The 25,714-nt window shown below is 40.7% G+C and overlaps 1 long non-coding RNA gene across 1 annotated transcript in view; it reads left to right on the top strand.

The window, feature by feature from the left end:
* The window catches only part of LOC149473395 (uncharacterized), a 70,889-nt gene that overhangs the window by 19,598 nt on the left and 25,577 nt on the right, over window positions 1-25,714 (top strand). Inside the window, exon 2 of the long non-coding RNA XR_016313279.1 lies at window positions 21,710-21,798. This is a non-coding gene — a long non-coding RNA (uncharacterized LOC149473395). The remainder of the gene's footprint in view (window positions 1-21,709; window positions 21,799-25,714) is intronic.

The raw sequence follows: 25,714 nt of genomic DNA, 5'->3' as shown, positions 1-25,714 counted from the left end.
CTTTGTCACATGGCAGACAGTGTTACTAAGCGCCTTATTTTCTGTTCCTCAGTTTCACCTCTTATATCTTTGCAATAAAGACAAAGTTGGACGTTGCTTCTTTGTCAACTCATTGCCGAGAAAGGTTTAGCTGTCTGTCAAGCTATGTACCTTCACATATAAGGAGGACAGAACAGTGTGTTTGTTGCTAAACTTGCCTGTCTGACCTTGTCTAAACTTCACTTGCCTCAGCAATTTCTATGAATTCCAACTCTATTCTATAGCATTGTGCAGATTCTGTTATAAGCTCCTGACCAGGGGCGGACTGACAACTCATGAGGCTCCCGGGCAATAGGGGATCATGGGGCCCGTGTCCTTGCCCAAACTCAAAAAAGCCTATGAAAAAGGTACCAGGGGCATCTCATGGGGCCCCCTACTGACCCCAGGCCCTCGGGCAGTGCCCGAGTTTCCAAATGGTCAGTCCGCCCCTGCTCCTGACTACATTTTACGGCAATGTCTATGTCTGGTTGGTTCAATTGTCTGTCTGCTTCACCAAGCTCAACCCATGTTTAACTTTTTGGCATTGTATGGGTATCTTTAGCTTGATTTTAGCTTGACTGTACATCTTGTTAGCCTGCAGCTTGTGGCCTGACACATAAATTCTTGTGATAACTGAGCACCCACACATTTAGAGCTTACTTGAAAAGTACCTGCTAAATGTGAAGAGCACAAAAGCAGTGGTCTTAGGGTCTGAACACATAAATCCTGTAGTTATACACTTTGGAATATCTAAGACTATAAAATAGTTTTAGTTATCTTACCCTTTGCAACATACATGTCCAGCTGTGTTTAACAATTTGTGCCCATGCATGTGTTAAGGACAGTACAGTGTACGTATACCCACACACAGCCATTCATTAAAATGGCTAGCTGTACACTGCAGCTGTGTCTCCCAGGAGCAGAAATATGCCCACAGTTAACACTGTAGGGCCTCATTCGCCTGTGTACATGCGGTCTCACTGGCCCATGTAAACCTGCTGGCTATAGCCAAAGACCATGGAGTGCATTACGGTTTTAAAAAGTTCTGTCAGGTGAATCTGCAAATAAATTTGCCAGGACTGCAAACCTTGAACCCACATTATTCACCTCGAACCCATGGTAGCAGCTAACCTAAACCTAATCCCTATTGACAGTGTTACAGTGCAGGAGCACAACTGGAAGACAGGGAAAAGAGCATATTTATGCTGTAAGAGGAAGTACCTAAACTAGGGCAACACAGTGGCTAAATTGTTAGCACTTCTGCCTGGCAGTACTAGCATCATTGGTTCAAATCCCAGCCACGGCACCGCCTGCCTGGAGTTTGCATGTTCTCCCGTGCCTGCGTGGGTTTCCTCCAGGTACTCCGGTTTCCTCCCACACTCCAAAGACATGCTGGTAGGTTAATTGGCTCCTGTCTAAATTGGTCCTAGTATGTGTATGTATGAATGTAAGTTAGGTACCTTAGATTGTACACCCCTTGAGGGTTAGGTACTGATGTGAATGTAAAATATGTATGTAAAGCGCTGTGTAAATTGATGGCGCTATATAAGTACCTGAAATAAATAAAACAAGGACTTCATGGCACAATCACTAATTATTAATCTCATCAAAGCTGAAGATGCAAATTATTTTTAAAATTATATTTATAACATAGTCAAGTGTATGTGAAATTATAGTTACAGTGTGTTATAAAATAGTTTAAGTGAAAAGAAGCAAAGAAAGGAAAACTAATGGTATAAAGTAAGACATCTTTAAAAACAGAACAAACCAGAGCTGCAAAATAATGGCAGCCAGGCTCAGACTTCCAGATGATTACTTAGCTTGGTACTCCACCTGCCCTAAATCACATTCTACCCTCCCCATTTGTTGTTATTATTTCCAGGGTGCGTTTGCGAGTGGTATTCCATGTGCAATTGGTCCATTTTAAATGAGGCAATCAGCAGCACGACACAGCCTGGCAGGGGACTCTAGCTTACTTAAGGTCAAGTGCTTGTGTATAGTATCCGATTGAGGGCAAAGCTCTCTGTCCCCTGGGATAAACACAGGCAAAGTAGACCTAGAGACAGCTACAAAAGCCATTATTCTGAGAAATAGAGAAACAAAACTCCTATTAGAGAGCCAAGGATGCAGGAGATTGACCCATCGAGTGCTGGAGAGACTGGAGATGGTAAAGCACAGCTAAGATTACAATACGATTTTGTGTCACCTTTCATTTAACAATCCATTAATCTTGGAACTAGATCAGGAAAGATATATTTCAAAATATAAAGCCCACACCTCATGCACATAAGGCCCAATAAATGATTTTACTGTATGTATGCATGGTTATACTCCTTTTTACTCGTATTCTAATGTCAGATTTGTTTATTGCCGTTATGTTATATAAAATGTACTGTATGTATTAAAAGATAAGTTCACCTTTTAAAAAAAAAAAATAAATTCATATTTTTTTGTAGGTTTACTAATTGTTTCCTAGGAGCCTGTAAAGCAATACACCAGCAATCAGTAGATCGCAGTTGCAATGTTGGACTCTGCCAGCCTGTCACTGTAGCTGACTGCCCGCACCTCTGATACAGGCAGACAGTTACTTCAGTCCAGGAAGAATCAATGGACTACAAGAGTGCTCACCAGTGCCCTCACAGTACAATGAGAACTACAAGTTCTCATTGAAGCAAGCACAGACGGTTCTTGTAGGCATTCATTCACAGAACTCTGAATGAATGACATGGCTGGATGAGTGAAGCCCCACACAATGGTACTGTTTTCAAACTGTGAAAGCAGGGTTGGGGAGAAGATCCCCACCCTGCTGTCAAAGGGGCAGGGGATCAGGGGGAAAGCTGCAGGAGCGGAAACATGCTACACGTTCCACCCTAAAAATGGGTGGCTAAGGTAACATGTTCTCAAAGGTGAACTTATCCTTTAAAGAGGACCTTCACCTAGGATGTCCAAAATAAAATAATGGCAGCATTATAAACCTTGTGAAATGGCAATGATATAAAAATATCTTTAGAGTTACATGCAGGCTTTTGTTTCCTTGTTTAGCTCTTCATTTTTATCCTCAGTGCTTTTATCACAGTGGCCGTTTTCATTAAGGACAAAGGATTCTCTATTACTCGTCCTGGAATAGTATTTTCGATACCCACAATGAGAACTGCTTACTCAGTATTCTGCTTTAGCTCTGAGGGGAAAAAAGCCTTTTCCACCTGAGCTCTCCCTGGAAGACACGGGTGATGTATCCCTCACAGGTAGAAATCTGTGAGGCCCTGATATATGATATATAATGCGATTTTTGGGGGATGTTTAGCTCGAGTGTAGCACTCACCAGGTATGCTGTTAAGGGCTTTTTGGACCACTTTTATTAAAACAGAATAGTACAATAAAATAAATAGCTTCCCTTGAAAGGATTTCTGCCATCAACACAAAATAATGTTCAGCCTCCTGGCTCTCTTTAACAGCACCCTTGTTCAGGCCTCGTGCCTTGGTCCTGCTGACCAGGTAACACAACATCCATGTGTTTATATAAAAATTATATACTGTACCTCTGGCAGCTCTCTTTTTCTGGCAGGACCCTGCTGCTCCGGCCCTCAGAACTGGGCCTTAGGTTCTATCACAGACTGCACCATGCAGGCATGCACATTTCTGGCTGTTCCATTGCAACTGCATGGACTCCTAGGGAGGGTGAAGCCCAGGACCCTAATCCCGATTCTTATAAAGACCCAGCACACACCTGCACCATCGATGTGCCGGTTGTCTGCAAAACCTGGTCCTAGGATTTGGAGATTTCCTTCCTCCCAAATCTCTACAAAATCTCTGGGCTCAAGGTCACAAATCCAGTCTTACGAACCACTGAAGAAACTGAAAAAACTGTTTCCTCCAAATGAAATAAGCACCCTGGAGCCCCTCAACCTGCCTAGTTGAGAAAAGTTGAGAATCCTGGGTGACATAAAAACCTTTTAACAGCATGATAGGGCACCACACTGTCACAAAAAGTAAAAAAATAAATAATGGATTTAAACAATTACTTGCAGATATTTTGGGATCGGCATGCAGAGATGTACGTACAAGATATTTTTACTGTGAAACGAATGATCAGCTTTAAATGCAGGTTATTTGTACTCAATGAATCTTTTGGTACAAGTAAAAGGCATGTGTATGGTAAAGCCCACCACCAGAAATTAAAGAAAATCTCTACCCTTAAGGAATAAGGAGAAATACATGCGCTTCAGCAGGGTCCTTCCATGGGTGCGACCAGTCCCCGACAGCTTTCTTCCTCAGTTGATTTTGGCCACAGACTCACACTTTCCTCCTCCACGTAAAATGCATAATGATGCAAAGGACCCACCCACAGACTGGATCCTTTGGGGTAAGTGGGCAGAACCAAAGAAGGGCAGAGAAGAGGATGAGGTAAGTAATAATACCTCTACCCACCCCATAGACATAAAAATCATTTAACTTTTGCAGTGTGGGGGCTTCTAAAATTCTCTGTCAATTACTCTAGTATTTCTTCACCAATACATTTTTAGTTATATAGGTTTAAGTTATATACTTATATAGTGTAATTATAACTGTTAAATAAGTGTAACTATAACTTATAGTGGGGCTTTTTTTTGTTGAATGCATCACTGTAGCTGGATACAAAGGCATCATAGAGGGATTGAGATGCTGCTCCACTTCATGGATAAGTGCAGTCACATTCATTGCAGTCATGTTGTCCTAAAAACATTTATACAGGAAATGGCTTATGAGACTCTTCTATCATATGGTGTGTCATTTACTAGTAATTTTCAGGATACTTTGTACCTTCAGAGACTGTTCCTAATATTTTCCTAAAACATGCCAAATGCCTGCAAAATGCTAGGGCACATTTTCGGAAAACCTCTAGAAACCTGAATTGAGAAGTTTGGCAAGCGTTGCGAGTTGCCAAAGCCCATCAAACCTTGCAGACCATATCAAAAACAACGCAATGCGACAAAATTCTGCTGCTAATTGTAAATCTGTGTAACACCCACCTAAATAGGTGCTAGGATTCATTAATTTTAGTGCTGGCTCACTGTGTTCAGCGGAGCTGTGTGTATTTTTAGCAGGTAAATTTAGCTTTCCTCACTGTATTCAGTGTGGCTGCAACTGATTAGTTAGGTCTGTTCACTGTTCTCAGCAGCTGCCAGTCTGATAGCACCCTCCGCTTTCCAGAAATCAGTAGAACTTTCTGGATTATAGATGTGGAACTATGCATATGCCAGCATGAATATTTATACAGCCTTTGACAATCCCAAGGGAGCAGGGTCCTGAAGGCTTCTGGAAGACTGTATATATTCTCTGAGCACACTTAGCTCTTGGACTTTTCCTGCTGAGGATCAGTCCGGCCTGGAGGAAGGTTGCCTGCAAAGGTAACATTGCCATGTGCTTGCTGTTTGAGAAGCCTCAGGTGGGCAACCTGAAAGCCTGGTTGCTGAAACTACTGAGAGCTGACTGAGGTGCTGTCTACGGAAGATCTAGTCTGGTATCACTGAAGGAAAGTGTCACTTGGATGTTGGAAGGAGGCAACCAGCTGTCTCTGGACCTTTTGTGAGTACAGACTGCTGACAGATCTTGGAGATTTTTCAGCTGCTGCCATTCCCCTTGTGCTAGAGAGTCAACTGTGTGTGTTTGCTAAAAGGGACATCGGATGGTGTCATGAAGAGCTTAGTCTGTTTGGTTCTCTGTGAAGGGACTCTGCTCTTGTTGCTCTAAAGAAAGAAGAAAGAAATGCTTTTACCACTTCTATCACAAAGCCAACTCTACATTCAACTGTATGCAAGAACTTGTGCTTCGGCCTTACAGAAAGGAGATCATTGTCCTCAATGTGTACATAGTTTCTGTTTTTGGACTATCACGCTCAAATCCTTCATACCTATCCAAGTTCTTAAAAAAAAAAACAACACCCCTTGACTTGTTATTGATGAAATGAGTGGCAGTGTTCATGTGCTTGGCTGTGGGGCAATACATTGGGGAAGAATCTGGCCAAATTTTTAGCGGCTCCTTCAGGAGTAAGTGCTACATGTGTAGCTGTTAATGGTCACCTGATCCACATGGGATCCAAAAAATGACAATGAAATTACTACAAGTGTCTAAACGTGACCTGATCCTCTAGGGATCCTTTGTGAAAAAAGTGAATTATAATCCACCAAAGTGATAGTAATAACTGAAGTGTGTATACCAATACTCTCGCCGAGAATGGTATATAAGTGGATCTATGGTGATGGTGGACACTCAAACCAAAAAGATAGAATAGTCCAAATGGGACTAATATGTGAATACTGTCCAAAAAAAGGACTCCAAACCAAGGAAAACACACATACATACAGGAAAACACTTCTTATATCAAATGTGCACACTTACTTAATATAAAGAAAATACCCCCATGAAACAAATACCAACCCAAACACATACCTTGTAGAGATGAGCGAATCGAACCAGGCGAACCGGAATTCGAGTCGAATTTCAGGAAATATTCGATTCGCGGCGAAACCGAAATTTTGCCTACTTCGGGTGCGCGAATCGAACATTTCCCGATCAGCCGGCAAAAGTGTCCCTGCAGTGAGCTCCGCTATTTCTGACAGTTCTCTGACAGAAGGAACACATGTTTAGCGGTTGAAACATTGTATCTATTAGTTTACATTTAGGATACAGATGTTTCAACCACTGTACATGTGAAGAAGCTGTGAGAGAACTGTCAGAAATAGAGGAACTCTGCACATACACTTTTTGCCGGCTTGGAATTATTCTTCTTTTCATCCTACTTCTTCTTCTTCTTCATCTTCATCCTCAGAAGAAGAGGATGAGGATGAGGATGAAGAAGAAGAAGAAGAAGTAGGATGAAAAGAAGAATAATTCCAAGCCGGCAAAAAGTGTATGTGCAGAGTTCCTCTATTTCTGACAGTTCTCTCACAGCTTCTTCACATGTACAGCGGTTGAAACATCTGTATCCTAAATGGAAACTAATAGATACAATGTTTCAACCGCTGTATGGAAGGACAGTCCCAGAACTGTCATTAATAGTCTATTTCTGACAGTTCCATGACATTCCCTCCATACAGCGGTTGAAACAGCTGTATGGAGTGAATGTCCCAGAACTGTCAGAAATAGACTATTTATGACAGTTCTGGGACATTCACTCCATACAGCGGTTGAAACATTGTATCTATTTTTTTCCATAAATGACATTCTGCAGATACACTTAGAGGACATTCTGCAGATACACTTTTTGCCGGCTTGGAATTATTCTTATTTTCATCCTACTTCTTTTTTTTCTTCTTATGAGGATGAGGATGAAGAAGAAGAAGTAGGATGAAAATAAGATTAATTCCAAGCCGGCAAAAAGTGTATCTGCAGCGCTCCTCTAAGTGTATTTGCAGAATGTCATTTATGGAAAAAAAATAGATACAATGTTTCAACTGTTGTATGGAGTGAATGTCCCAGAACTGTCAGAAATAGACAGAAACTGTCACAGAACTGTCCTTCTTCTCATCCTTCTCCTTCTTCTCATCCTTCTTCTCATCCTTCTTCTCATCCTTCTCCTTCTTCTCATCCTTCTCCTTCTTCTCATCCTTCTCCTTCTCCTTCTTCTCATCCTTCTCCTTCTTCTCATCCTTCTTCTCATCCTTCTCCTTCTTCTCATCCTTCTCCTTCTCCTTCTTCTCATCCTTCTCCTTCTCCTTCTTCTCATCCTTCTCCTTCTCCTTCTTCTCATCCTTCTCCTTCTCCATCTTCTCATCCTTCTCCTTTTCCTTCTTCTCATCCTTCTCCTTCTGCTTCTCCTTCTCCTTCTCCTTCTCCTTCTTCTCATCCTTCTCCTTCTTCTCATCCTTCTCCTTCTTCTCATCCTTCTCCTTCTCCTTCTTCTCATCCTTCTCCTTCTTCTCATCCTTCTCCTTCTTCTCATCCTTCTCCTTCTTCTCATCCTTCTCCTTCTCCTCATCCTTCTCCTTCTTCTCATCCTTCTCCTTCTTCTCATCCTTCTCCTTCTTCTCATCCTTCTCCTTCTCCTTCTTCTCATCCTTCTCCTTCTTCTCATCCTTCTCCTTCTTCTCATCCTTCTCCTTCTCCTTCTTCTCATCCTTCTCCTTCTTCTCATCCTTCTCCTTCTTCTCATCCTTCTTCTCATCCTTCTCCTTCTTCTCATCCTTCTCCTTCTCCTTCTTCTCATCCTTCTCCTTCTCCTTCTCCTTCTTCTCATCCTTCTCCTTCTCCTTCTTCTCATCCTTCTCCTTCTCCATCTTCTCATCCTTCTCCTTCTTCTCATCCTTCTCCTTCTTCTCATCCTTCTCCTTCTTCTCATCCTTCTCCTTCTTCTCATCCTTCTCCTTCTCCTCATCCTTCTCCTTCTCCTTCTTCTCATCCTTCTCCTTCTCTTTCTTCTCATCCTTCTCCTTCTTCTCATCCTTCTCCTTCTCCTCATCCTTCTCCTTCTTCTCATCCTTCTCCTTCTCCTCATCCTTCTCCTTCTCCTTCTTCTCATCCTTCTCCTTCTCCTTCTTCTCATCCTTCTCCTTCTTCTCATCCTTCTCCTTCTTCTCATCCTTCTCCTTCTTCTCATCCTTCTCCTTCTCCTTCTTCTCATCCTTCTCCTTCTTCTCATCCTTCTCCTTCTTCTCATCCTTCTCCTTCTTCTTCTCATCCTTCTCCTTCTTCTCATCCTTCTCCTTCTTCTCATCCTTCTTCTCATCCTTCTCCTTCTTCTCATCCTTCTCCTTCTTCTCATCCTTCTCCTTCTCCTTCTTCTCATCCTTCTCCTTCTCCTTCTTCTCATCCTTCTCCTTCTCCATCTTCTCATCCTTCTCCTTTTCCTTCTTCTCATCCTTCTCCTTCTGCTTCTCCTTCTCCTTCTTCTCATCCTTCTCCTTCTCATCCTTCTCCTTCTTCTCATCCTTCTCCTTCTTCTCATCCTTCTCATCCTTCTTCTCATCCTTCTCCTTCTTCTCATCCTTCTCCTTCTTCTCATCCTTCTCCTTCTCCTTCTTCTCATCCTTCTCCTTCTTCTCATCCTTCTTCTCATCCTTCTCCTTCTTCTCATCCTTCTCCTTCTTCTCATCCTTCTCCTTCTCCTTCTTCTCATCCTTCTCCTTCTCCTTCTTCTCATCCTTCTCCTTCTTCTCATCCTTCTTCTCCTCATCCTTCTCCTTCTCCTTCTTCTAATCCTTCTCCTTCTTCTCATCCTTCTCCTTCTCCTTCTTCTCATCCTTCTCCTTCTCCTTCTTCTCATCCTTCTCCTTCTCATCCTTCTCTTTCTTCTCATCCTTCTCCTTCTTCTCATCCTTCTCCTTCTCCTTCTTCTCATCCTTCTTCTCCTCATCCTTCTCCTTCTTCTCATCCTTCTCCTTCTCCTTCTTCTCATCCTTCTCCTTCTCATCCTTCTCCTTCTCCTTCTTCTCATCCTTCTCCTTCTCCTTCTTCTCATCCTTCTCCTTCTTCTCATCCTTCTCCTTCTTCTCATCCTTCTCCTTCTCCTTCTCCTTCCTCATCTCCAAGGGCATTTAAATTAAAGGTACAGTGTTCTGCACTAATTTAAAGGCTCTCTGAAGCCTAGAAACCCTTTTTATAAGTCATCTTCGTAGCGAAGAAATTCGCATCGAATCGAATTTCACACTGGAATTTGCCGAATCAGCCGAATCGAATTTTTGAGAAATTCGCTCATCTCTAATACCTTGTGTTGAAAAAATAAATAAATAAAATAAATGCCACGTGAGCCCTGAGGAAGTCACGTGACTAACGTGATGCAACGCGTAGGCATGCAGTGACGCACTTCCAGCGCAGACGCCATTTTACTACACCCATGCAAGTACACCCAGAACATGAGGTTCTAAATGCTTGTTTATCCATGATTATAATGTGAGTGCAAAATTTGGAAGGCTTTTCTCTATTCTGCATATAATAAAAGATAATACACTATGGGAGGTTCTGCTTATTTTTTCTACTGAGATATTGGCGTATACCACACCTGTATACCTGGAGAGGATTTCTCCACCATTACGTATATTCCTGAGGTGGAGCTCGCTGCAGGGGGAGGTGCGCAGTGACAGAGGAATCATGTACATGGAGGATCCAATTTGGTGATCCTAAAAGTGTTTTGACTCTTGTGGGTCGAAGCAAGGAGGTGAGCGGGTATTTAAGCTATTTGTGGATATCCTTCTGTGGTACGCACATCCACTATCCATGTGCATGAGTGTTTATTGATTGGACTACGTGGTGTTTAAGCACCAATTTGGACTTTCTTCACATATATGTATATATAGTTTTTTTAGTGTCATGAGTTTTTTTTGCATGTTCATTCGTATTTAGTGTGACACGGTCATTCCAATTTGTTTATTTTTTATTGTCACGTGGCATTTATTTTATTTATTTACTTTTTCAACACAAGGTATGTGTTTGGGTTGATATTTGTTTCTTGGGGGTATATTCTTTTTGATATTAAGTGTGCACATTTGATATAAGAAGTGTTTTCCTGTATGTATGTGCGTTTTCCTTGGTTTGGAGTCCTGTTTTTGGACAGTATTCACATATTAGTCCCATTTGAACTATTCTATCTTTTTCGTTTGAGTGTCCACCATCACCATAGATCCAATTTAGGATCAATTCACTTATATACCATACTCGATGAGAGTATTGGTATAGACACTTCAGTTATTACCATCACTTTGGTGGATTATAATTCACTTTTTTCACAAAGGATCCCTAGAGGATCAGGTCACATTTAGACACTTATAGTAATTTCATTGTTATTTTTTGGATCCCATGTGGATCAGGTCACGTTTATTATATTTTTCACTCTTCGTCACTTTATCACATTTATATGTGTTTATGGTATGTGATTGATTTATTTATTTATATACTATTTGAGTAGCGCTACATCATTTTTTCAGTCTTGTTCATTTGATCATTAGGTATATGATTAGATGTTAGCAGCTTCTCTTTGCTGTTTGTATTATCACTTTTTTAGTTAGGAGTGCAGGAGGTTTACACCAATAGCTGTTAATGGACCTCCATTTCATGGAAGGGTTGCACTGTGTCTCCTTTCTTTGTCCCCACTGAATAGAGTTTTAAAAGTTTGCTGGTGACTCACACCAGATAGTAAGATTGAACTATGCTGTATTAACTCTTAAAGAGCTGTTGGCCATTTCAAAATATAATGGTCAAAATAATCTGGTAAGAGGCTGGAGTGTAATTGTTGGTGCATTATTGTATGCTTCTTGCACCAGGATTGAAGCTTGAAGTGACACCTGGACTTTTTACAAACACATGTGGTGATGCAATCAGTAAGACACAAATTGCTCTAGGTATGGGCTACTTTCATGGAACATGTGGAGAACTGCTTTCACAAATAACTTTTTGTACATTTTTTTTTCACATGATATTCATTTATTCTTTATTTGTAAAATAGGTTGTGGATTTTACAAAACAAACATATTTTATTGTGAATGCCTGTTCTGTACACCCGTGTGAATGAGAGTCCTCAAAGACAGCAGTTATAAACTTTACAACTAGGTTGGAAATATGAACTAAGATGGAAGTGAGAATGTAGTTATAGCTGGAGCCTGGAATGCCGATTCAGACATTGGTTTCTTAGTCTTGAGTTTTCTAACAGCATGATCTTCCTGTCACAATGCTGATTTTTTTTCATCCACTTTTATGGGTTCCAGTACCTTCTGATACTTTATCCTTACCATAAAATAAATGAAAACTAGGACAGTGGGAACCCCTCATAAGGGCCAGAGCTGGTGCGCAGATTCAGAAACCCAAGCACGAAGATTTTACTACTAGAGTCCTAGAAACACAAGAAACTGCCAGAATGTCCAACTATTTGGCATCTATCAAAAACTTAAATAGCTATTTCAAGTGGGCAGGCCCTTTTAAACATCTTTATGTGGAAGAATAGAATATACAGAAAAAATAATTAAAATAGAACTAACACATCTTAATAAAGATGTCCATGTAAATAACAAGCCATTTGCCTGAAAAGGAACCCTTCCAATCTGAGAGACCTGGAGCAGTTGGCACAAGAAGGCTGGTCCAGAATTCCAGTAGAGAGGTGTAAGAAACTCATTTATGGTTACAGCAAGCAATTAATTTCAGTTATTTTTTCCAAGGGGTGTGCCAGCAAATATTAAATTGAGGGTGCCAATAATTTTGTCCAGTCCATTGTTGGGGTTTGGCGTTGAATGTGTCAGATTTGGCTTTTTGTTTCTCCACTTTGTATCATACCAATACAAACCAAAAAAATAAACATGAGAACGTCTAAACATTTGTAATTGCAACAATTTTCTGGACGAAGAGGTGGATTATCTGCAAGAAATGCAGGGGAGCCAATATCTTTGGCCTTAACTGTATGCATGTGAAATAGGGATCTTAGATTGTAAGCTCCTTGATAGGGAATGATGTGAATGCATGGTTTGTGAAGCACTGCCAAAACTGTTGGTGCCATATACTGTACATGTAAATAGCTGTAATAAAAAAAAAAAAATTGGTTAATCTTTTTCAAATTGGCTAACAAGAGGGACAAGAAGACAGGGGCACTTAATTATACTGTATGACCTAAAAATGATCTACAATTATCTGTTAGAAAAAGAAATTGCAATTACAAAGCATTCTGTTATTTTCTTTTCATTTTTTTGGCAGTTACTTGAATAGTGCTATATAGTTAAAATAAAATGTAATTATAAAAGGGTTTTTTTCCGCTAAAAATAGATAAAAGCAGTACAATGGTCAGCATGACAGGAGAGCTTATGAGTACTTGTATTATCACCTATGGTTCTGCAAGATTGTTATTCATAGCTGTGACATCATAGCCCTGACTAATACAATTACTATGGGTTACACAGCTGGAAGGAAATTAATATTAGTTCTCCCACTGACAAGTGGAATCGCTTAGAACAAGGTCTTACTTTTAGAAGGCTACATCCACTTAGTGCTGTGTCCAGATCACATCTATCTTTCTTAAGTGCCTTTCCTTTTGAAAAATGTTTAAAAGATAAATACAGAAAATGTGGATTCTAATTAACTTTTTTGCAGATTGTTGATCGTCTATTCTGCATGTCAAAAAGTATTATTTTACAGAAAAAGTGGTCCATTCTTTGGAATAGACTTCCAGCAGAGGCAGTGTGTCAGTCAACAGGCTTTGCTTAGACCTGCAGTTGGGTGGTGGGAAAAATGTGCACCTGAGCCATGTTTCTGCCTTCCACCAACCCCCCCCCCCCCCACCCCCCTGTAAGCTGCAATAGGCAGCGGACAGGGGCGTTTACATGCAGTTGCGACCACAGCTAAGTTCACCCAACATTTAGCAATCAGCGGGGAGGCAAGCCCACTGAATGCTACACAGTCAAGCAAGTGGTTAAGCGCCAAAAAAGAGCATCAACCACGTATAATGCGCACAGTTGTGGCACATTTGTCGGCAAATATGGAGCTAAAACAGGTTGTGAGGAGTTATCACATTGCTTTCTCACTGCCTGTCAGTAACCTTTGAAGAACAATTTGAACATTGAATGAGCTTCAGAAGGAAGGGAGCTTTAGACATATGTCTAAATCTTCCCTTACTGGATTCAAACATACTTGGAACTAACATACATCTATGCTCAGACAAAAAAGAAAAAAAAAGGGGGGGCATACTTGATTGACCACTTGGTCTTTTTTCTGCTGTTACTTTTCTATAATACGTTGAATAACCGCTTGCCGACCTGCCACAGTGCATTTACTGCAATGGGTCAGCTCATACAGGCAAAATCAAGTACCTGTATGTTGCTGCTTTCTTCTGGGTCCACATACGTCATTGGCTGTAGCACAAGCAAATCAGCAGGTCCTGCCAATGATTTAAGGCCAGGATCTGCTGATTGGCTCATTGAATGACAGTAAAAAGCTCTGTGTTTTGTAAATAGCACAGAGCTCTCTTCATACAGCAAAAATGTGCTGTTTTGTTTCTCCCTGAAAAGCATGGTGTAAAAACTGGCACATTGCTTAGTAAAACAACACACAGTAAACACACTAAACAGATGTTAACCCCTTTCCAGCCAGTGTCATTAGTACAGTGACAGTGTATATTTTTAGCATTGATTACTGTATTAATGTCACTGGAGATGTCAGTGGCAGTTAGTCAGTTCCCCTCAGAGTCAGTTAGTGTTGTATTGCCCACTGCAGTATTGCAGTCCTACTATAAGTCATTGATCGCCACCATTACTAGTATTAAAAAAATTAAAAAATACAAATTCCAGTATCTATACCATAGCTTGTAGACACTATAACGTTCATGCAAACCAATCAATATACCAATCAATACACACTTATTGGGATTTTCTTCTTTTACCCAAGACAAGTTTGGCCAAAACTTATGAAAAAATTAGATTTTTTTACATTGTTTATTATATATGGTTTATATCAAAAAGTAGAAAATATTGTTTTTCTTAACAACATTTTGGGGTTTTTTCCTTTATATCGCAAACAATAAAAACCCCAATGGTGATCAAATACCACCAAGAGAAAGCTCTGTTTGTGCGAAACAATTGCGTACAGCATTGCATGACTTTTTGGGGCCTAATCATAGTGGTCTCGAAAAGGGTGAAACACATCTAAGGCATTATCATCGGGTGGAGAACAGGAGCTGAAGCAATCCTTTACCCATTCCATTCACATTTATGCAACACACTTTAAAGCTGACCATGTTTCCTATTGTAGTTGGCTGCCAATTTGTTGAAGTCCACTAGACTGTCTGTCTTGCACCAATCTTTCCGCATGCTGATCCAACCAACACAGGTTTGGGGGCATTTGAGAGGTACTATTTTAATTGTAATGGCCATTTCTAACTATTCTTTAAAAATGCCCCCCACACACACACACACAACTATGGGGCATACCCTAAAAAGATCTGTATACTTAAATTTTTTTAATCTGGTCCAGTCATATGATTCAGCTGCTCTAGCTCCCCTGTTTAAGGAAGCGCTCAACAACTGCTGGGAGTTCCCAGAGCCATCGCATCACCTATAGACTATCATGACCCAGCCGTTGTCAGAGCTCCCTCCTCTCCCGTGCAGTAGATGCTTATTAAAAAGAGGAACTGGAGCTGCAAGATCACGATAGGACTGGAGAAAATTAAATCTAGGTAAATACACATGGGTTTGGGTTTGCAGAATAGGTGTGTGTGTGGGGGGGGGAGGGGTATTTAAGAGCAGTTAATATTAGCGTTAACGGCCATATTAAGCCCATTATTAGGATATATCACATGATGATTGTATCTGTATGGTATCCAGCATGCATTGTTGCACAATCAGACGTAACTAAACACTGCATTTTTTTTAGGAAAAATCATCTTGCAAATGGGGACAACATTACTGTCTGACATCTCATATGCTCTAGGCATAAAAATCTCCAGTTTAGCTAAAATTTTTCAATTGCTTGAACAACAGAAGCACCTAAGACTGCATTGTGTAATTACATGTATTGTTTATTAGAGGTAATTATATAACATCGTCAATTTACACAGTGCTTTACATATACAGTGCCTGGAAAAAATATTCATACCCCTTGAAATTTTCAACATTTTGTCATGTTACAACCAAAAATGTAAATGTATTTTATTGGGATTATATGTGATAGACCAACACAAAGTGGCACATAATTGTGAAGTGGGAGGAGAATGTAAAAATGTTTTTTTTACAAATAAATATGTGTAAAGTGTGGCATGCGTTTGTATTCAGTCCCCCTGAGTCAATACTTTGTAGAACCACCTTTCGCTGCAATTACAGCTGCAAGTCTTTTTGGGGATGTCTCTACCAGCTTTGCACATCTAGAGAGTGAAATGTTTACCCATTCTTCTTTGCAAAATAGCTCAAGCTATGTCAGATTGGTTAGAGAGCATCTGTGAACAGCAATTTTAAAGTCTTGCCACAAATTCTCAATTGGATTTAGGTCTGGACTTTGACTGGGCCATTCTAACACATGAATATGCTTTAATCTAAACCATTCCATTGTAGCTCTGGCTGTATGTTTAGGGTCGTTGTCCTGCTGGAAGGTGAACCTCTGCCCTAGTCTCAAGTTTCTTGCAGGTTTTCTTCTATGATTGCCCCGTATTTGGCTCCATCCATCTTCCCATCAATTCTGACGAGCTTCCCTGTCCCTGCTGAAGAAAAGCTTCCCCACAACATGATGCCGCCACCACCATGTTTCACAGTAGGGATGGTGTGTTCAGGGTGATGTGCAATGTTAGTTTGCCACCACACATAGCATTTTGCTTTTAGGCCAAAAAGTTACATTTTGGTCTCATCTGATCAAAGCACCTTCTTCCACATGTTTTCTGTGTACCCCACATGGCTTCTCTCAAAGTGCAAACAGGACTTCTTATGGCTTTTTTTTTTAACAATGGCTTTCTTCTTGCCACTCTTCCATAAAGGCCAGATTTGCAGAGTGCACTAATAGTTGTCCTGTGGACGGATTCTCACACCTGAGCTGTGGATCTCTGCAGCTCCTCCAGAGTTACCATGGACCTCTTGGCTGCTTCTCTGATCAATGCTCTTCTTTCCTGGCCTGTCAATTTAGGTGGACGGCCATGTCTTGGTAGGTTTGCAGCTGTGCCATACTCTTTCCATTTTAAGATAATGGATTAAACAGTGCTCCATGAGATGTTCAGTGCTTGGGATATTTTTTATAACCTAACCCTGCTTAAAACGTATCCCACAACTTTATCCCTGACCTTTTATGGTGTGTCCCATGGCCTTCATGATGCTGTTTGTTCACTAATGTTCTCTAACAAACCTCTGAGGGCTTCACAGATCAGCTGTATTTATACTTAGATTAACTTACACACAGGTGAACTCTATTTACTAATTAGGTGACTTCTGAAGGCAATTGATTCCACTAGATTTTAGTTAGGGGTATCAGAGTAAAGGGGGCTGAAAACAAATGCACGCTACACTTTTCAGATATATTTATTTGTAAAAAAGTTTGAAAACCATCTATCATCTTCCTTCCACTTCACAATTATGTACCAGTTTGTGTTGGTCTATGTGTGTGTGTATATATATATATATATTACATTCACATTAGTCCCCAACCCTCAAGGAGCATACATTCTAACATGAATCCCTAACTCACATTCATACATACACATACTAGGGCCAATTTAGACAATTAACCTACCAGCATGTCTTTGGAGTGTGGGAGGAAACCCACACAGGCAAAGGGAGAACATTCAAACTCCAGGCAGGTGCTGCTGAGATTGGGATTCGAACCAACGTCCCTAGTGCTACCAGGCAGAAGTGTTAACCGATTAATTCGTAGTGATGTTCAATTTCCATCAAATTTATGCATTTCTGCTTAGAGAACAGTGTTACTTTAATGACGTTGTCCTTTAAATGCCCCCCGTCCCCCCTGCCTAAATGGCAGCCATCTACTTTAATACTTACCTTTAGCCCCACTTCTGAGTTCTAAACCACCGTATGTGGCACTATGTGTCCCAGTTGCTTTCAGCTCCTACTGCCTATATGCACCCTTCAGACCATTCATTCCTATAGCTGCTCAGCACGCCTTTGAATGGGTGCAGACTGCATGAGCAGTAGGAGCTGGGCATGACCAGGACTTTTTTCTGCAAAGGCTGTGTGGCACCAGGCAAAGACACTTGGTGGAGAACTCAGAACTTTTAGTTAAAATTGAAGTTGTCCTTTAAATTTCAATGTAGACTGACAGTGGCTGTGAATGCACTGGAGGCTGGAAAGAAGGGGCAGAGCATGGATGATTGATACAAAATATTCTCTGCCGTATGCTTTTTCCTGCATCCTACTGTCTTATTAAATGCAATGACATTAGGTAGGCTATTTAGACAGCACAGTAAAGATAAACAGGAGAAATTACCAGCCACTCTCCATATAATAGAATTTTGTTATAGTTGGCTTGAATGACTGAAACAGATGGTGCCATTCCATAAATGCAAGAGAAGATATGTCATCTGTACATAAGAAACTGCTCAGCAAGCTTTTAATTTAGTCATAATGACAGACATGAAGAGTTCTGAGGGCCACACGGGGTCCGCTTTATCAGGCAATAGTTGCCTGATGAAAGTGAGCCTGTGTGGCCCTAAAATGTTGCATATCTTTCATTGTGTCTACATAATAAGCTCTCACTGAGCAATTTCTGATGTACAGATGGCATATCATGTCCAGAACAACAGAGGTTACACAAAGTTTAAACACGTGTCAGGAGGCAGAGTTGAGAGCCCTGAGTTATAGTCTGGGAAGACAAGTGTTTAATTTAAGGGTAATAATTGATGACAAATCGTATAGAAAGCTGCACAAATCTGCACAAAATTGGAAAGCTGCACAAATTCACAACAAAATGACATTAAATATCATTAACTACCTCCCGCCCAGTGACGTACCATTACGTTGCTGGATTGGAAGGGTGATATCTTGGTCATTGCTGCAGCTGCAGGTATAATTTTTTAGAGCCAGCAATTCTACACACTGTAAAAGTAATTTGAGCAGCTAAAAAGCCTCTGGACTTTTACAGGCAACTGAAGGGAGCCCCCCATCTTTGCCCTTACCGGGCTCTCTGAAGCTATCAGGGAGTCCGGCAAGGATGCGTACTCTGGCATCACTTCTTGTTTCGCTCTCATGTAAACAAGCCTTTACCGGCTTGTTAAGCATCAAATCAAACTGATCTCAGTTTGATCTGATGCTCTGGAGGCCAGAGAAGAAATATGGGGTCTAATAGACACCAGATCTGTCCAAAATAGAACCTGTCATGGCCCGTGCTATCATAAGGGATGTTGTTTATTCCTTGTGACAGCAATAAAAGTGACTAAAAAATATGTAAACTTACACTATAAAAAAATAAATAAATTGCCCCCCATTCCTGCATGCTCACACACAAATGAGAACACACGCATTGGTCCCACATGCATATGTATACTGCACCACATGTGAGGTATCACCACAAATGTCAGAGTGAGAGCAATAATTCTAGTGTCAGATCTTCTGTGTAACTCTAAACTGGTAACCTTGTAAAGGCTTTTAAAGCGTTGCCTACTTTTTTAGGTACTGAAATTCGGCACCATTCGATGAGCATACGCAATTTTAAAACGTGACAGGTTTGGTATCTACTTAATATAACATCATCTTTTATATTTTACCAGACACTTGGGTATTATGCTGTGCTTTTGTGCATTAAAGTTCATTAAAGGGTATTTTTTTTCCATAATAAATGTTTTTTTGGTTTTACAAATATAGTTACAACAACAAAAAAAGCAAAAAAAATAAGACGGTGAAAAGCTACACAATATCACAGTATAGACGTTGCGGTAAAAAAGAAAATATTGAATAATTCCTAACAGTCCTACTAGTTCCACGAAATAATCATTTTAGAGTATCCAAAAAAGGTTAAACATAATAATATCTTAGGTTACAGTTCTGAACCAGTCGGACCAGGGTTTCCAAGCTTTGTCAAATTTAGTAATTCTATCGTTTAGGTAAGCTAAAGAAAAGGGAATCAGTCTATTTCCAGTGTCTAGTAATGGTAAGTATTGATGCAAGAAGAATGTATCACTAAGAGTCGATAATGGATTGGATATGTATCTATATTTATATTCAAAATGGCTAGGGTAGGATCTGGATGTTTTTAATACTTTTTTTTAAATTTGCACCTGAAAAACCGATGTGCAAATACTGTGTGACATAAAATATGAAACACCCACCATTTTATTATCTAGGGCCTCTAGTTAAAAATACACACACACACATATATATATATATACAGTATATAAAGATAGATATACACTGCTCAAAAAAATTAAAGGAACACTTTTTAATCAGAGTATAGCATCAAGTCAATTAAACTCCTGGAATATTGATCTGGTCAGTTAAGTAGTAGAGGGGGTTGTTAATCAGTTTCAGTTGCTGCTTTGGTGTTAATGAAATTAACAACAGATGCACTAGATGAGCAACAATGAGATGACTCCCAGAACAGGAATGGTTTTACAGGTGAAGTCCACTGACATTTTTTTCCCTACTCATCTTTTCTGACTGTTTTTCACTAGTTTTGCATTTGGCTATGGTCAGTGTCACTACTGGTAGCATGAGGTGATACTTGGACCCTATACAGGTTGCACAATGCAGTTCAAATTCTCCAGGATGGCACATCAATACATGCCATTGCCAGAAGGTTTGCTGTGTCTTCCAGCACAGTCTCAAGAGCATGGAGGAGATTACAGGAGACAGGCAGTTACTCTAGGAGAGCTGGACAGGGCCATATAAGGTCCTTAACCCATCAACAGGAACGGGATCTGCTCCTTTGTGCAAGGAGGAACAGGATGAGCATTGCCAGAGCCCTATAAAAATTACCTCCAGCAGGCCACTGGTGTGAATGTCTCTGACCAAACAATCAGAAGCAGACAGGGTGGCCTGAGGGTCCGATGTCCTCTAGTGGGCCCTGTGCTCACTGCCCGGCACCATAGAGTTCGATTGGAATTTGCCATTGAACACCAAAATTGGCAGAACACCACTGGTGCCCTGTGCTTTTCACAGATGAGAGCAGGTTCACCCTGAGCAGTGACTGAAGTGAAAGGGTCTGGAGAAGCCGTGGAGAATGTTATGCTGCCTGTAACATCATTCAGCATGATGGTGGGACAGTGATGGTCTGGGGAGGCATATCCATGGAAGGACGCACAGACCTCTACAGGCTAGACAATGGCACTCTGACTGCCACTAGGTATCGGGATGAAATCCTTGGGCCCATTGTCAGACCCTACACTGGTGCAGTGGGTACTGGGTTCCTCCTGGCGCATGACAATGCCTGGCCTCATGTGGCGAGAGTATGCAGGCAGTTCCCTGAAGGAATTGATACCATGAATGGCCGCCTGATCTAAATCCAAAAGAACACCTCTGGGATATCATGTTTCAGTCCATCTAATGCCATCAGGTTGCACCTCAGACTGTCCAGGAGTTCAGTGATGCCCTGGTCCAGATCTTGGAGGAAATACCCCAGGACACCATCCGTCGTCTTATTAGGAGCATGCCCCGACATTGTCAGGCATGCATACAAGCACGTGGGGGCCATACAAACTACTGAGTACCATTTTCATTGCTGCAATGAAATTTCAGCAAAATGGACTAGCCTGCTGCATCATTTTTTCACTTTGATTTTCAGGGTATGTTTGAATTCAATCCTCTGTAGGTTGATAATTTTCATTTTCATGAAACGATGGGGCATCCTTTCCTAACACATTACCCAGACCATATCAGTATAGATATCCAGCATGATATTTTTCCCCATTGAGATTTGATGTGTTTTCATAGTGTTCCTTTAATTTTTTTGAGCAGTGTGTATGTATGTGTATATATATATATATATATATATATATATATACTGTATATATATAAAAAGGTTTGGGGGTTCTAAGTGGTTTTCTAGCAGAAACAAATTATGTTTTTTACAAAAAGGAAAGAAATGTCAGTACTGGCTTGGACTGGAAGTGGTTAATGTCAGATTCTTTGTTATCAGTTTTACTGATCTCTTAATAAAGTCAAAGATTCCTGGTGAATTGAGATGGTCATCCCTATCAAATAGGCTTTTCTCACTTTGGATAGGTGACTGATCATTTTTTTAACGAAATAAATGATATTTGTTGTTGCCAATAATAACATTTTGCTATTGCTTAACGTTATACTTTCTATTTTCAATACAGCTGGTGCCATTGCTTGGTTTCACAGGACTGGGAATTATTAATGTTTCTATCTACTTGGTGAAGAATACTCTGTTCAACCAAGAATTAAGGTATAAACTACACTAAAATAAAATATATACAGAAGAAATATTGGATAATTGAACTGTCAGAAAGAAGTGATGCTGCATAAGAGCAAAGAATGGTCGGCTCGTAAACTTCCTGTTTAGCAGCTTGACGTCATTGGCAGGGTAGAGTAGAGTAGGTAGAGTGGACCAATGAAGTCAAGCTGCTAAACAGGAAGTTTACGAGCCTCCATCTTGGAAATTACTGAACACATTGAAAATACATTATAACAAGGTTTTTTACTGTGGTGTCCCAGCAGGACACTTTTAAAAGTGAGTGCACTTTGTTTTTTTAATAAATCACGCTATGTTTATATACTGCACTATGGCAAGCGTTTCTGTTTACATATGCGGAGGATTTGTGGGATAAAGAGGAGACGTGACCGTTTGCAGCAGAGTGAGGAGGAAAGTGGAGTCATCTACGCAGTATAATAATGTGATGCTGCGCTAGTAAATGCACTGTATAATAATAAGTCACAATGTGAATATAAATAGTGGACAATAAACCCCCCTATGAAAACAATTCCTGAGTATCTATGTGACTAAATAAACAGCATATGTGAAACTACAACCAATGAGACCCCGAAAAAAGACAGAAAAGAAAAAAACAACCACAACACCTCCCCTTATTGGGCTAGAATTAGCCACACAGAGAAAATAAATGAAAAAAAAAAAGTATATATGCATATATGCAATATATGCCGTGATAATGAATATAGAACCATATATAACAGTACCAGTATATAAATGAAATAGAGTGACACAAGCACATGTATATCCTACATGCCCAAGATCCACTAGTGTATAAAGTGATCCCAATGGAGGATGTAAAGCGAAGTGAATCAGTGAAACCACAAATTGTGGTAAACGTGAAAAAAAGAAGAGGAATACAGGCTAATCACCTGTGAACAACAAACAATCACTGAATGAATATGTGGCCCCCCTACCTGGGATAGGCGCAAATGTGTGTCAATACACTAAAGTGAACAAAAAAAATAGGCTGTAAATGTAAATAATGACATGAGGAGTGACCCCAAATGGGAGTTCTAAAATAACATGAGAATATGTGACACCAAAAGTGCCTCACGCTGTCCATAAAACCCCATACATAAATCATCAGTGGATAAACTACCAACCAACATGAACTAAAAAGTCCAAAACCATGAAATGGTAAAGTGTCCTAAATAATAATCGCAAACGTGAAATAAATGTCCAATTAACTGAATAGTCCAGAACAGTCCAAATGATGGAGGTGTTCTATAGTCCTGTAATCAATGAGAACATGAAACAGGATACTGTGAATTCCACACTAGGTGCAATGGTCCCTCACCTCCATGAGGTGACCCTACAGGGTCAAAACGACTTTTGGTAACAAATAGAGATGAGCGAATCGAAGTATCCGAAGTGGAATTCGAGTCGAATTTCGGAAAAATTTCGATTCGTGCCGAATCCGAAAAACAGCCTAATTCGGACGCGCGAATCGAAATTTTTCCGAAAATGGCGGCTGACATGTGCGGCGACGGAGCGGGGATGTCGGGGAAGGCGCGCAGACAAGGCGCGCTGCCCCATAATGCATTCCTCAACGACATGTGATCGCATCAGCCAATCAGCAGCCAGCCAGCCAGCACTGTGTAATGGTCGAGGTATATATAGCGGCCATTTTGGAAATCTTCATTTGCCTGCAGTCATTGAACAGAGGCAGACCGCTCTGTACTAGGGACAGGGACAGAGTTAGGGCCACAGAAACGAGAATTGGGGACAGAGAGAAGTTACTTAGGGACAGAGAACCATTACTCAGGGACACAGACTTGTTAATGAGGGCCACAGAATCGTTATTTAGGGACAAAGAAACGCTAGTTAGGGCCACAGAATTCATACTCAGGGACAGACAGAATTGTTACTCAGTGCCAGAGAATTGTTACTTAGGGCCACAGAAACGTTATTAGGGCCACAGAATTTTTACTCAGGGACAGACAGAATTGTTACTGAGTGCCAGAGAATTGTTACTCAGGGACAGACAGAATTGTTACTGAGTGCCAGAGAATTCTTACTCAGGGCCACAGAATTCATTCTCAGGGACAGACAGAATTGTTACTCAGGGACAGACAGAATTGTTACTGAGTGCCAGAGAATTGTTACTCAGGGACAGACAGAATTGTTACTGAGTGCCAGAGAATTGTTACTCAGGGACAGACAGAATTGTTACTGAGTGCCAGAGAATTGTTACTCTCACAGACACAAAATTGTTACTTGCACAGACACAGAATTGTTACTTGCACAGACACACAATTGTTACTCAGGGCCACAGAATTCATACTCAGGGACAGACAGAATTGTTACTGAGTGCCAGAGAATTCTTACTCAGGGCCACAGAATTCATACTCAGGGACAGACAGAATTGTTACTCAGGGACAGACAGAATTGTTACTGAGTGCCAGAGAATTGTTACTCAGGGACAGACAGAATTGTTACTGAGTGCCAGAGAATTGTTACTCTCACAGACACAAAATTGTTACTTGCACAGACACAGAATTGTTACTTGCACAGACACACAATTGTTACTCAGGGCCACAGAATTCATACTCAGGGACAGACAGAATTGTTACTGAGTGCCAGAGAATTGTTACTCAGGGACAGACAGAATTGTTACTGAGTGCCAGAGAATTGTTACTCTCACAGACACAAAATTGTTACTTGCACAGACACAGAATTGTTACTCGCACAGAGACAGAATTGTTACTCAGGGCCACAGAATTCATACTCAGGGACAGACAGAATTGTTACTGAGTGCCAGAGAATTGTTACTCAGGGAAGACAGAATTGTTACTGAGTGCCATAGAATTGTTACTCAGGGACAGACAGAATTGTTACTGAGTGCCAGAGAATTGTTACTCTCACAGACACAAAATTGTTACTTGCACAGACACAGAATTGTTACTCGCACAGAGACAGAATTGTTACTCAGGGCCACAGAATTCATACTCAGGGACAGACAGAATTGTTACTGAGTGCCAGAGAATTGTTACTCAGGGACAGACAGAATTGTTACTGAGTGCCAGAGAATTGTTACTCTCACAGACACAAAATTGTTACTTGCACAGACACAGAATTGTTACTTGCACAGACACACAATTGTTACTGAGTGCCAGAGAATTGTTACTCAGGGACAGACAGAATTGTTACTGAGTGCCAGAGAATTGTTACTCAGGGACAGACAGAATTGTTACTGAGTGCCAGAGAATTGTTACTCAGGGACAGACAGAATTGTTACTGAGTGCCAGAGAATTGTTACTCTCACAGACACAAAATTGTTACTTGCACAGACACAGAATTGTTACTCGCACAGAGACAGAATTGTTACTCAGGGCCACAGAATTCATACTCAGGGACAGACAGAATTGTTACTGAGTGCCAGAGAATTGTTACTCAGGGACAGACAGAATTGTTACTGAGTGCCAGAGAATTGTTACTCTCACAGACACAAAATTGTTACTTGCACAGACACAGAATTGTTACTTGCACAGACACACAATTGTTACTCAGGGCCACAGAATTCATACTCAGGGACAGACAGAATTGTTACTGAGTGCCAGAGAATTGTTACTCAGGGACAGACAGAATTGTTACTGAGTGCCAGAGAATTGTTACTCAGGGACAGACAGAATTGTTACTGAGTGCCAGAGAATTGTTACTCTCACAGACACAAAATTGTTACTTGCACAGACACAGAATTGTTACTCGCACAGAGACAGAATTGTTACTCAGGGCCACAGAATTCATACTCAGGGACAGACAGAATTGTTACTGAGTGCCAGAGAATTGTTACTCAGGGACAGACAGAATTGTTACTGAGTGCCAGAGAATTGTTACTCTCACAGACACAAAATTGTTACTTGCACAGACA

The sequence above is a fragment of the Staurois parvus genome, unplaced genomic scaffold, assembly GCF_062004578.1.
Source record: "Staurois parvus isolate SC_StPar_1 unplaced genomic scaffold, SC_StPar_1.0 ptg000017l, whole genome shotgun sequence".
Classification (NCBI taxonomy): Eukaryota; Metazoa; Chordata; class Amphibia; order Anura; family Ranidae; genus Staurois; species Staurois parvus.
The sequence above is the reverse complement of the archived record's forward strand: the minus strand, read 5'-3'. Positions and strand labels throughout refer to the sequence as shown.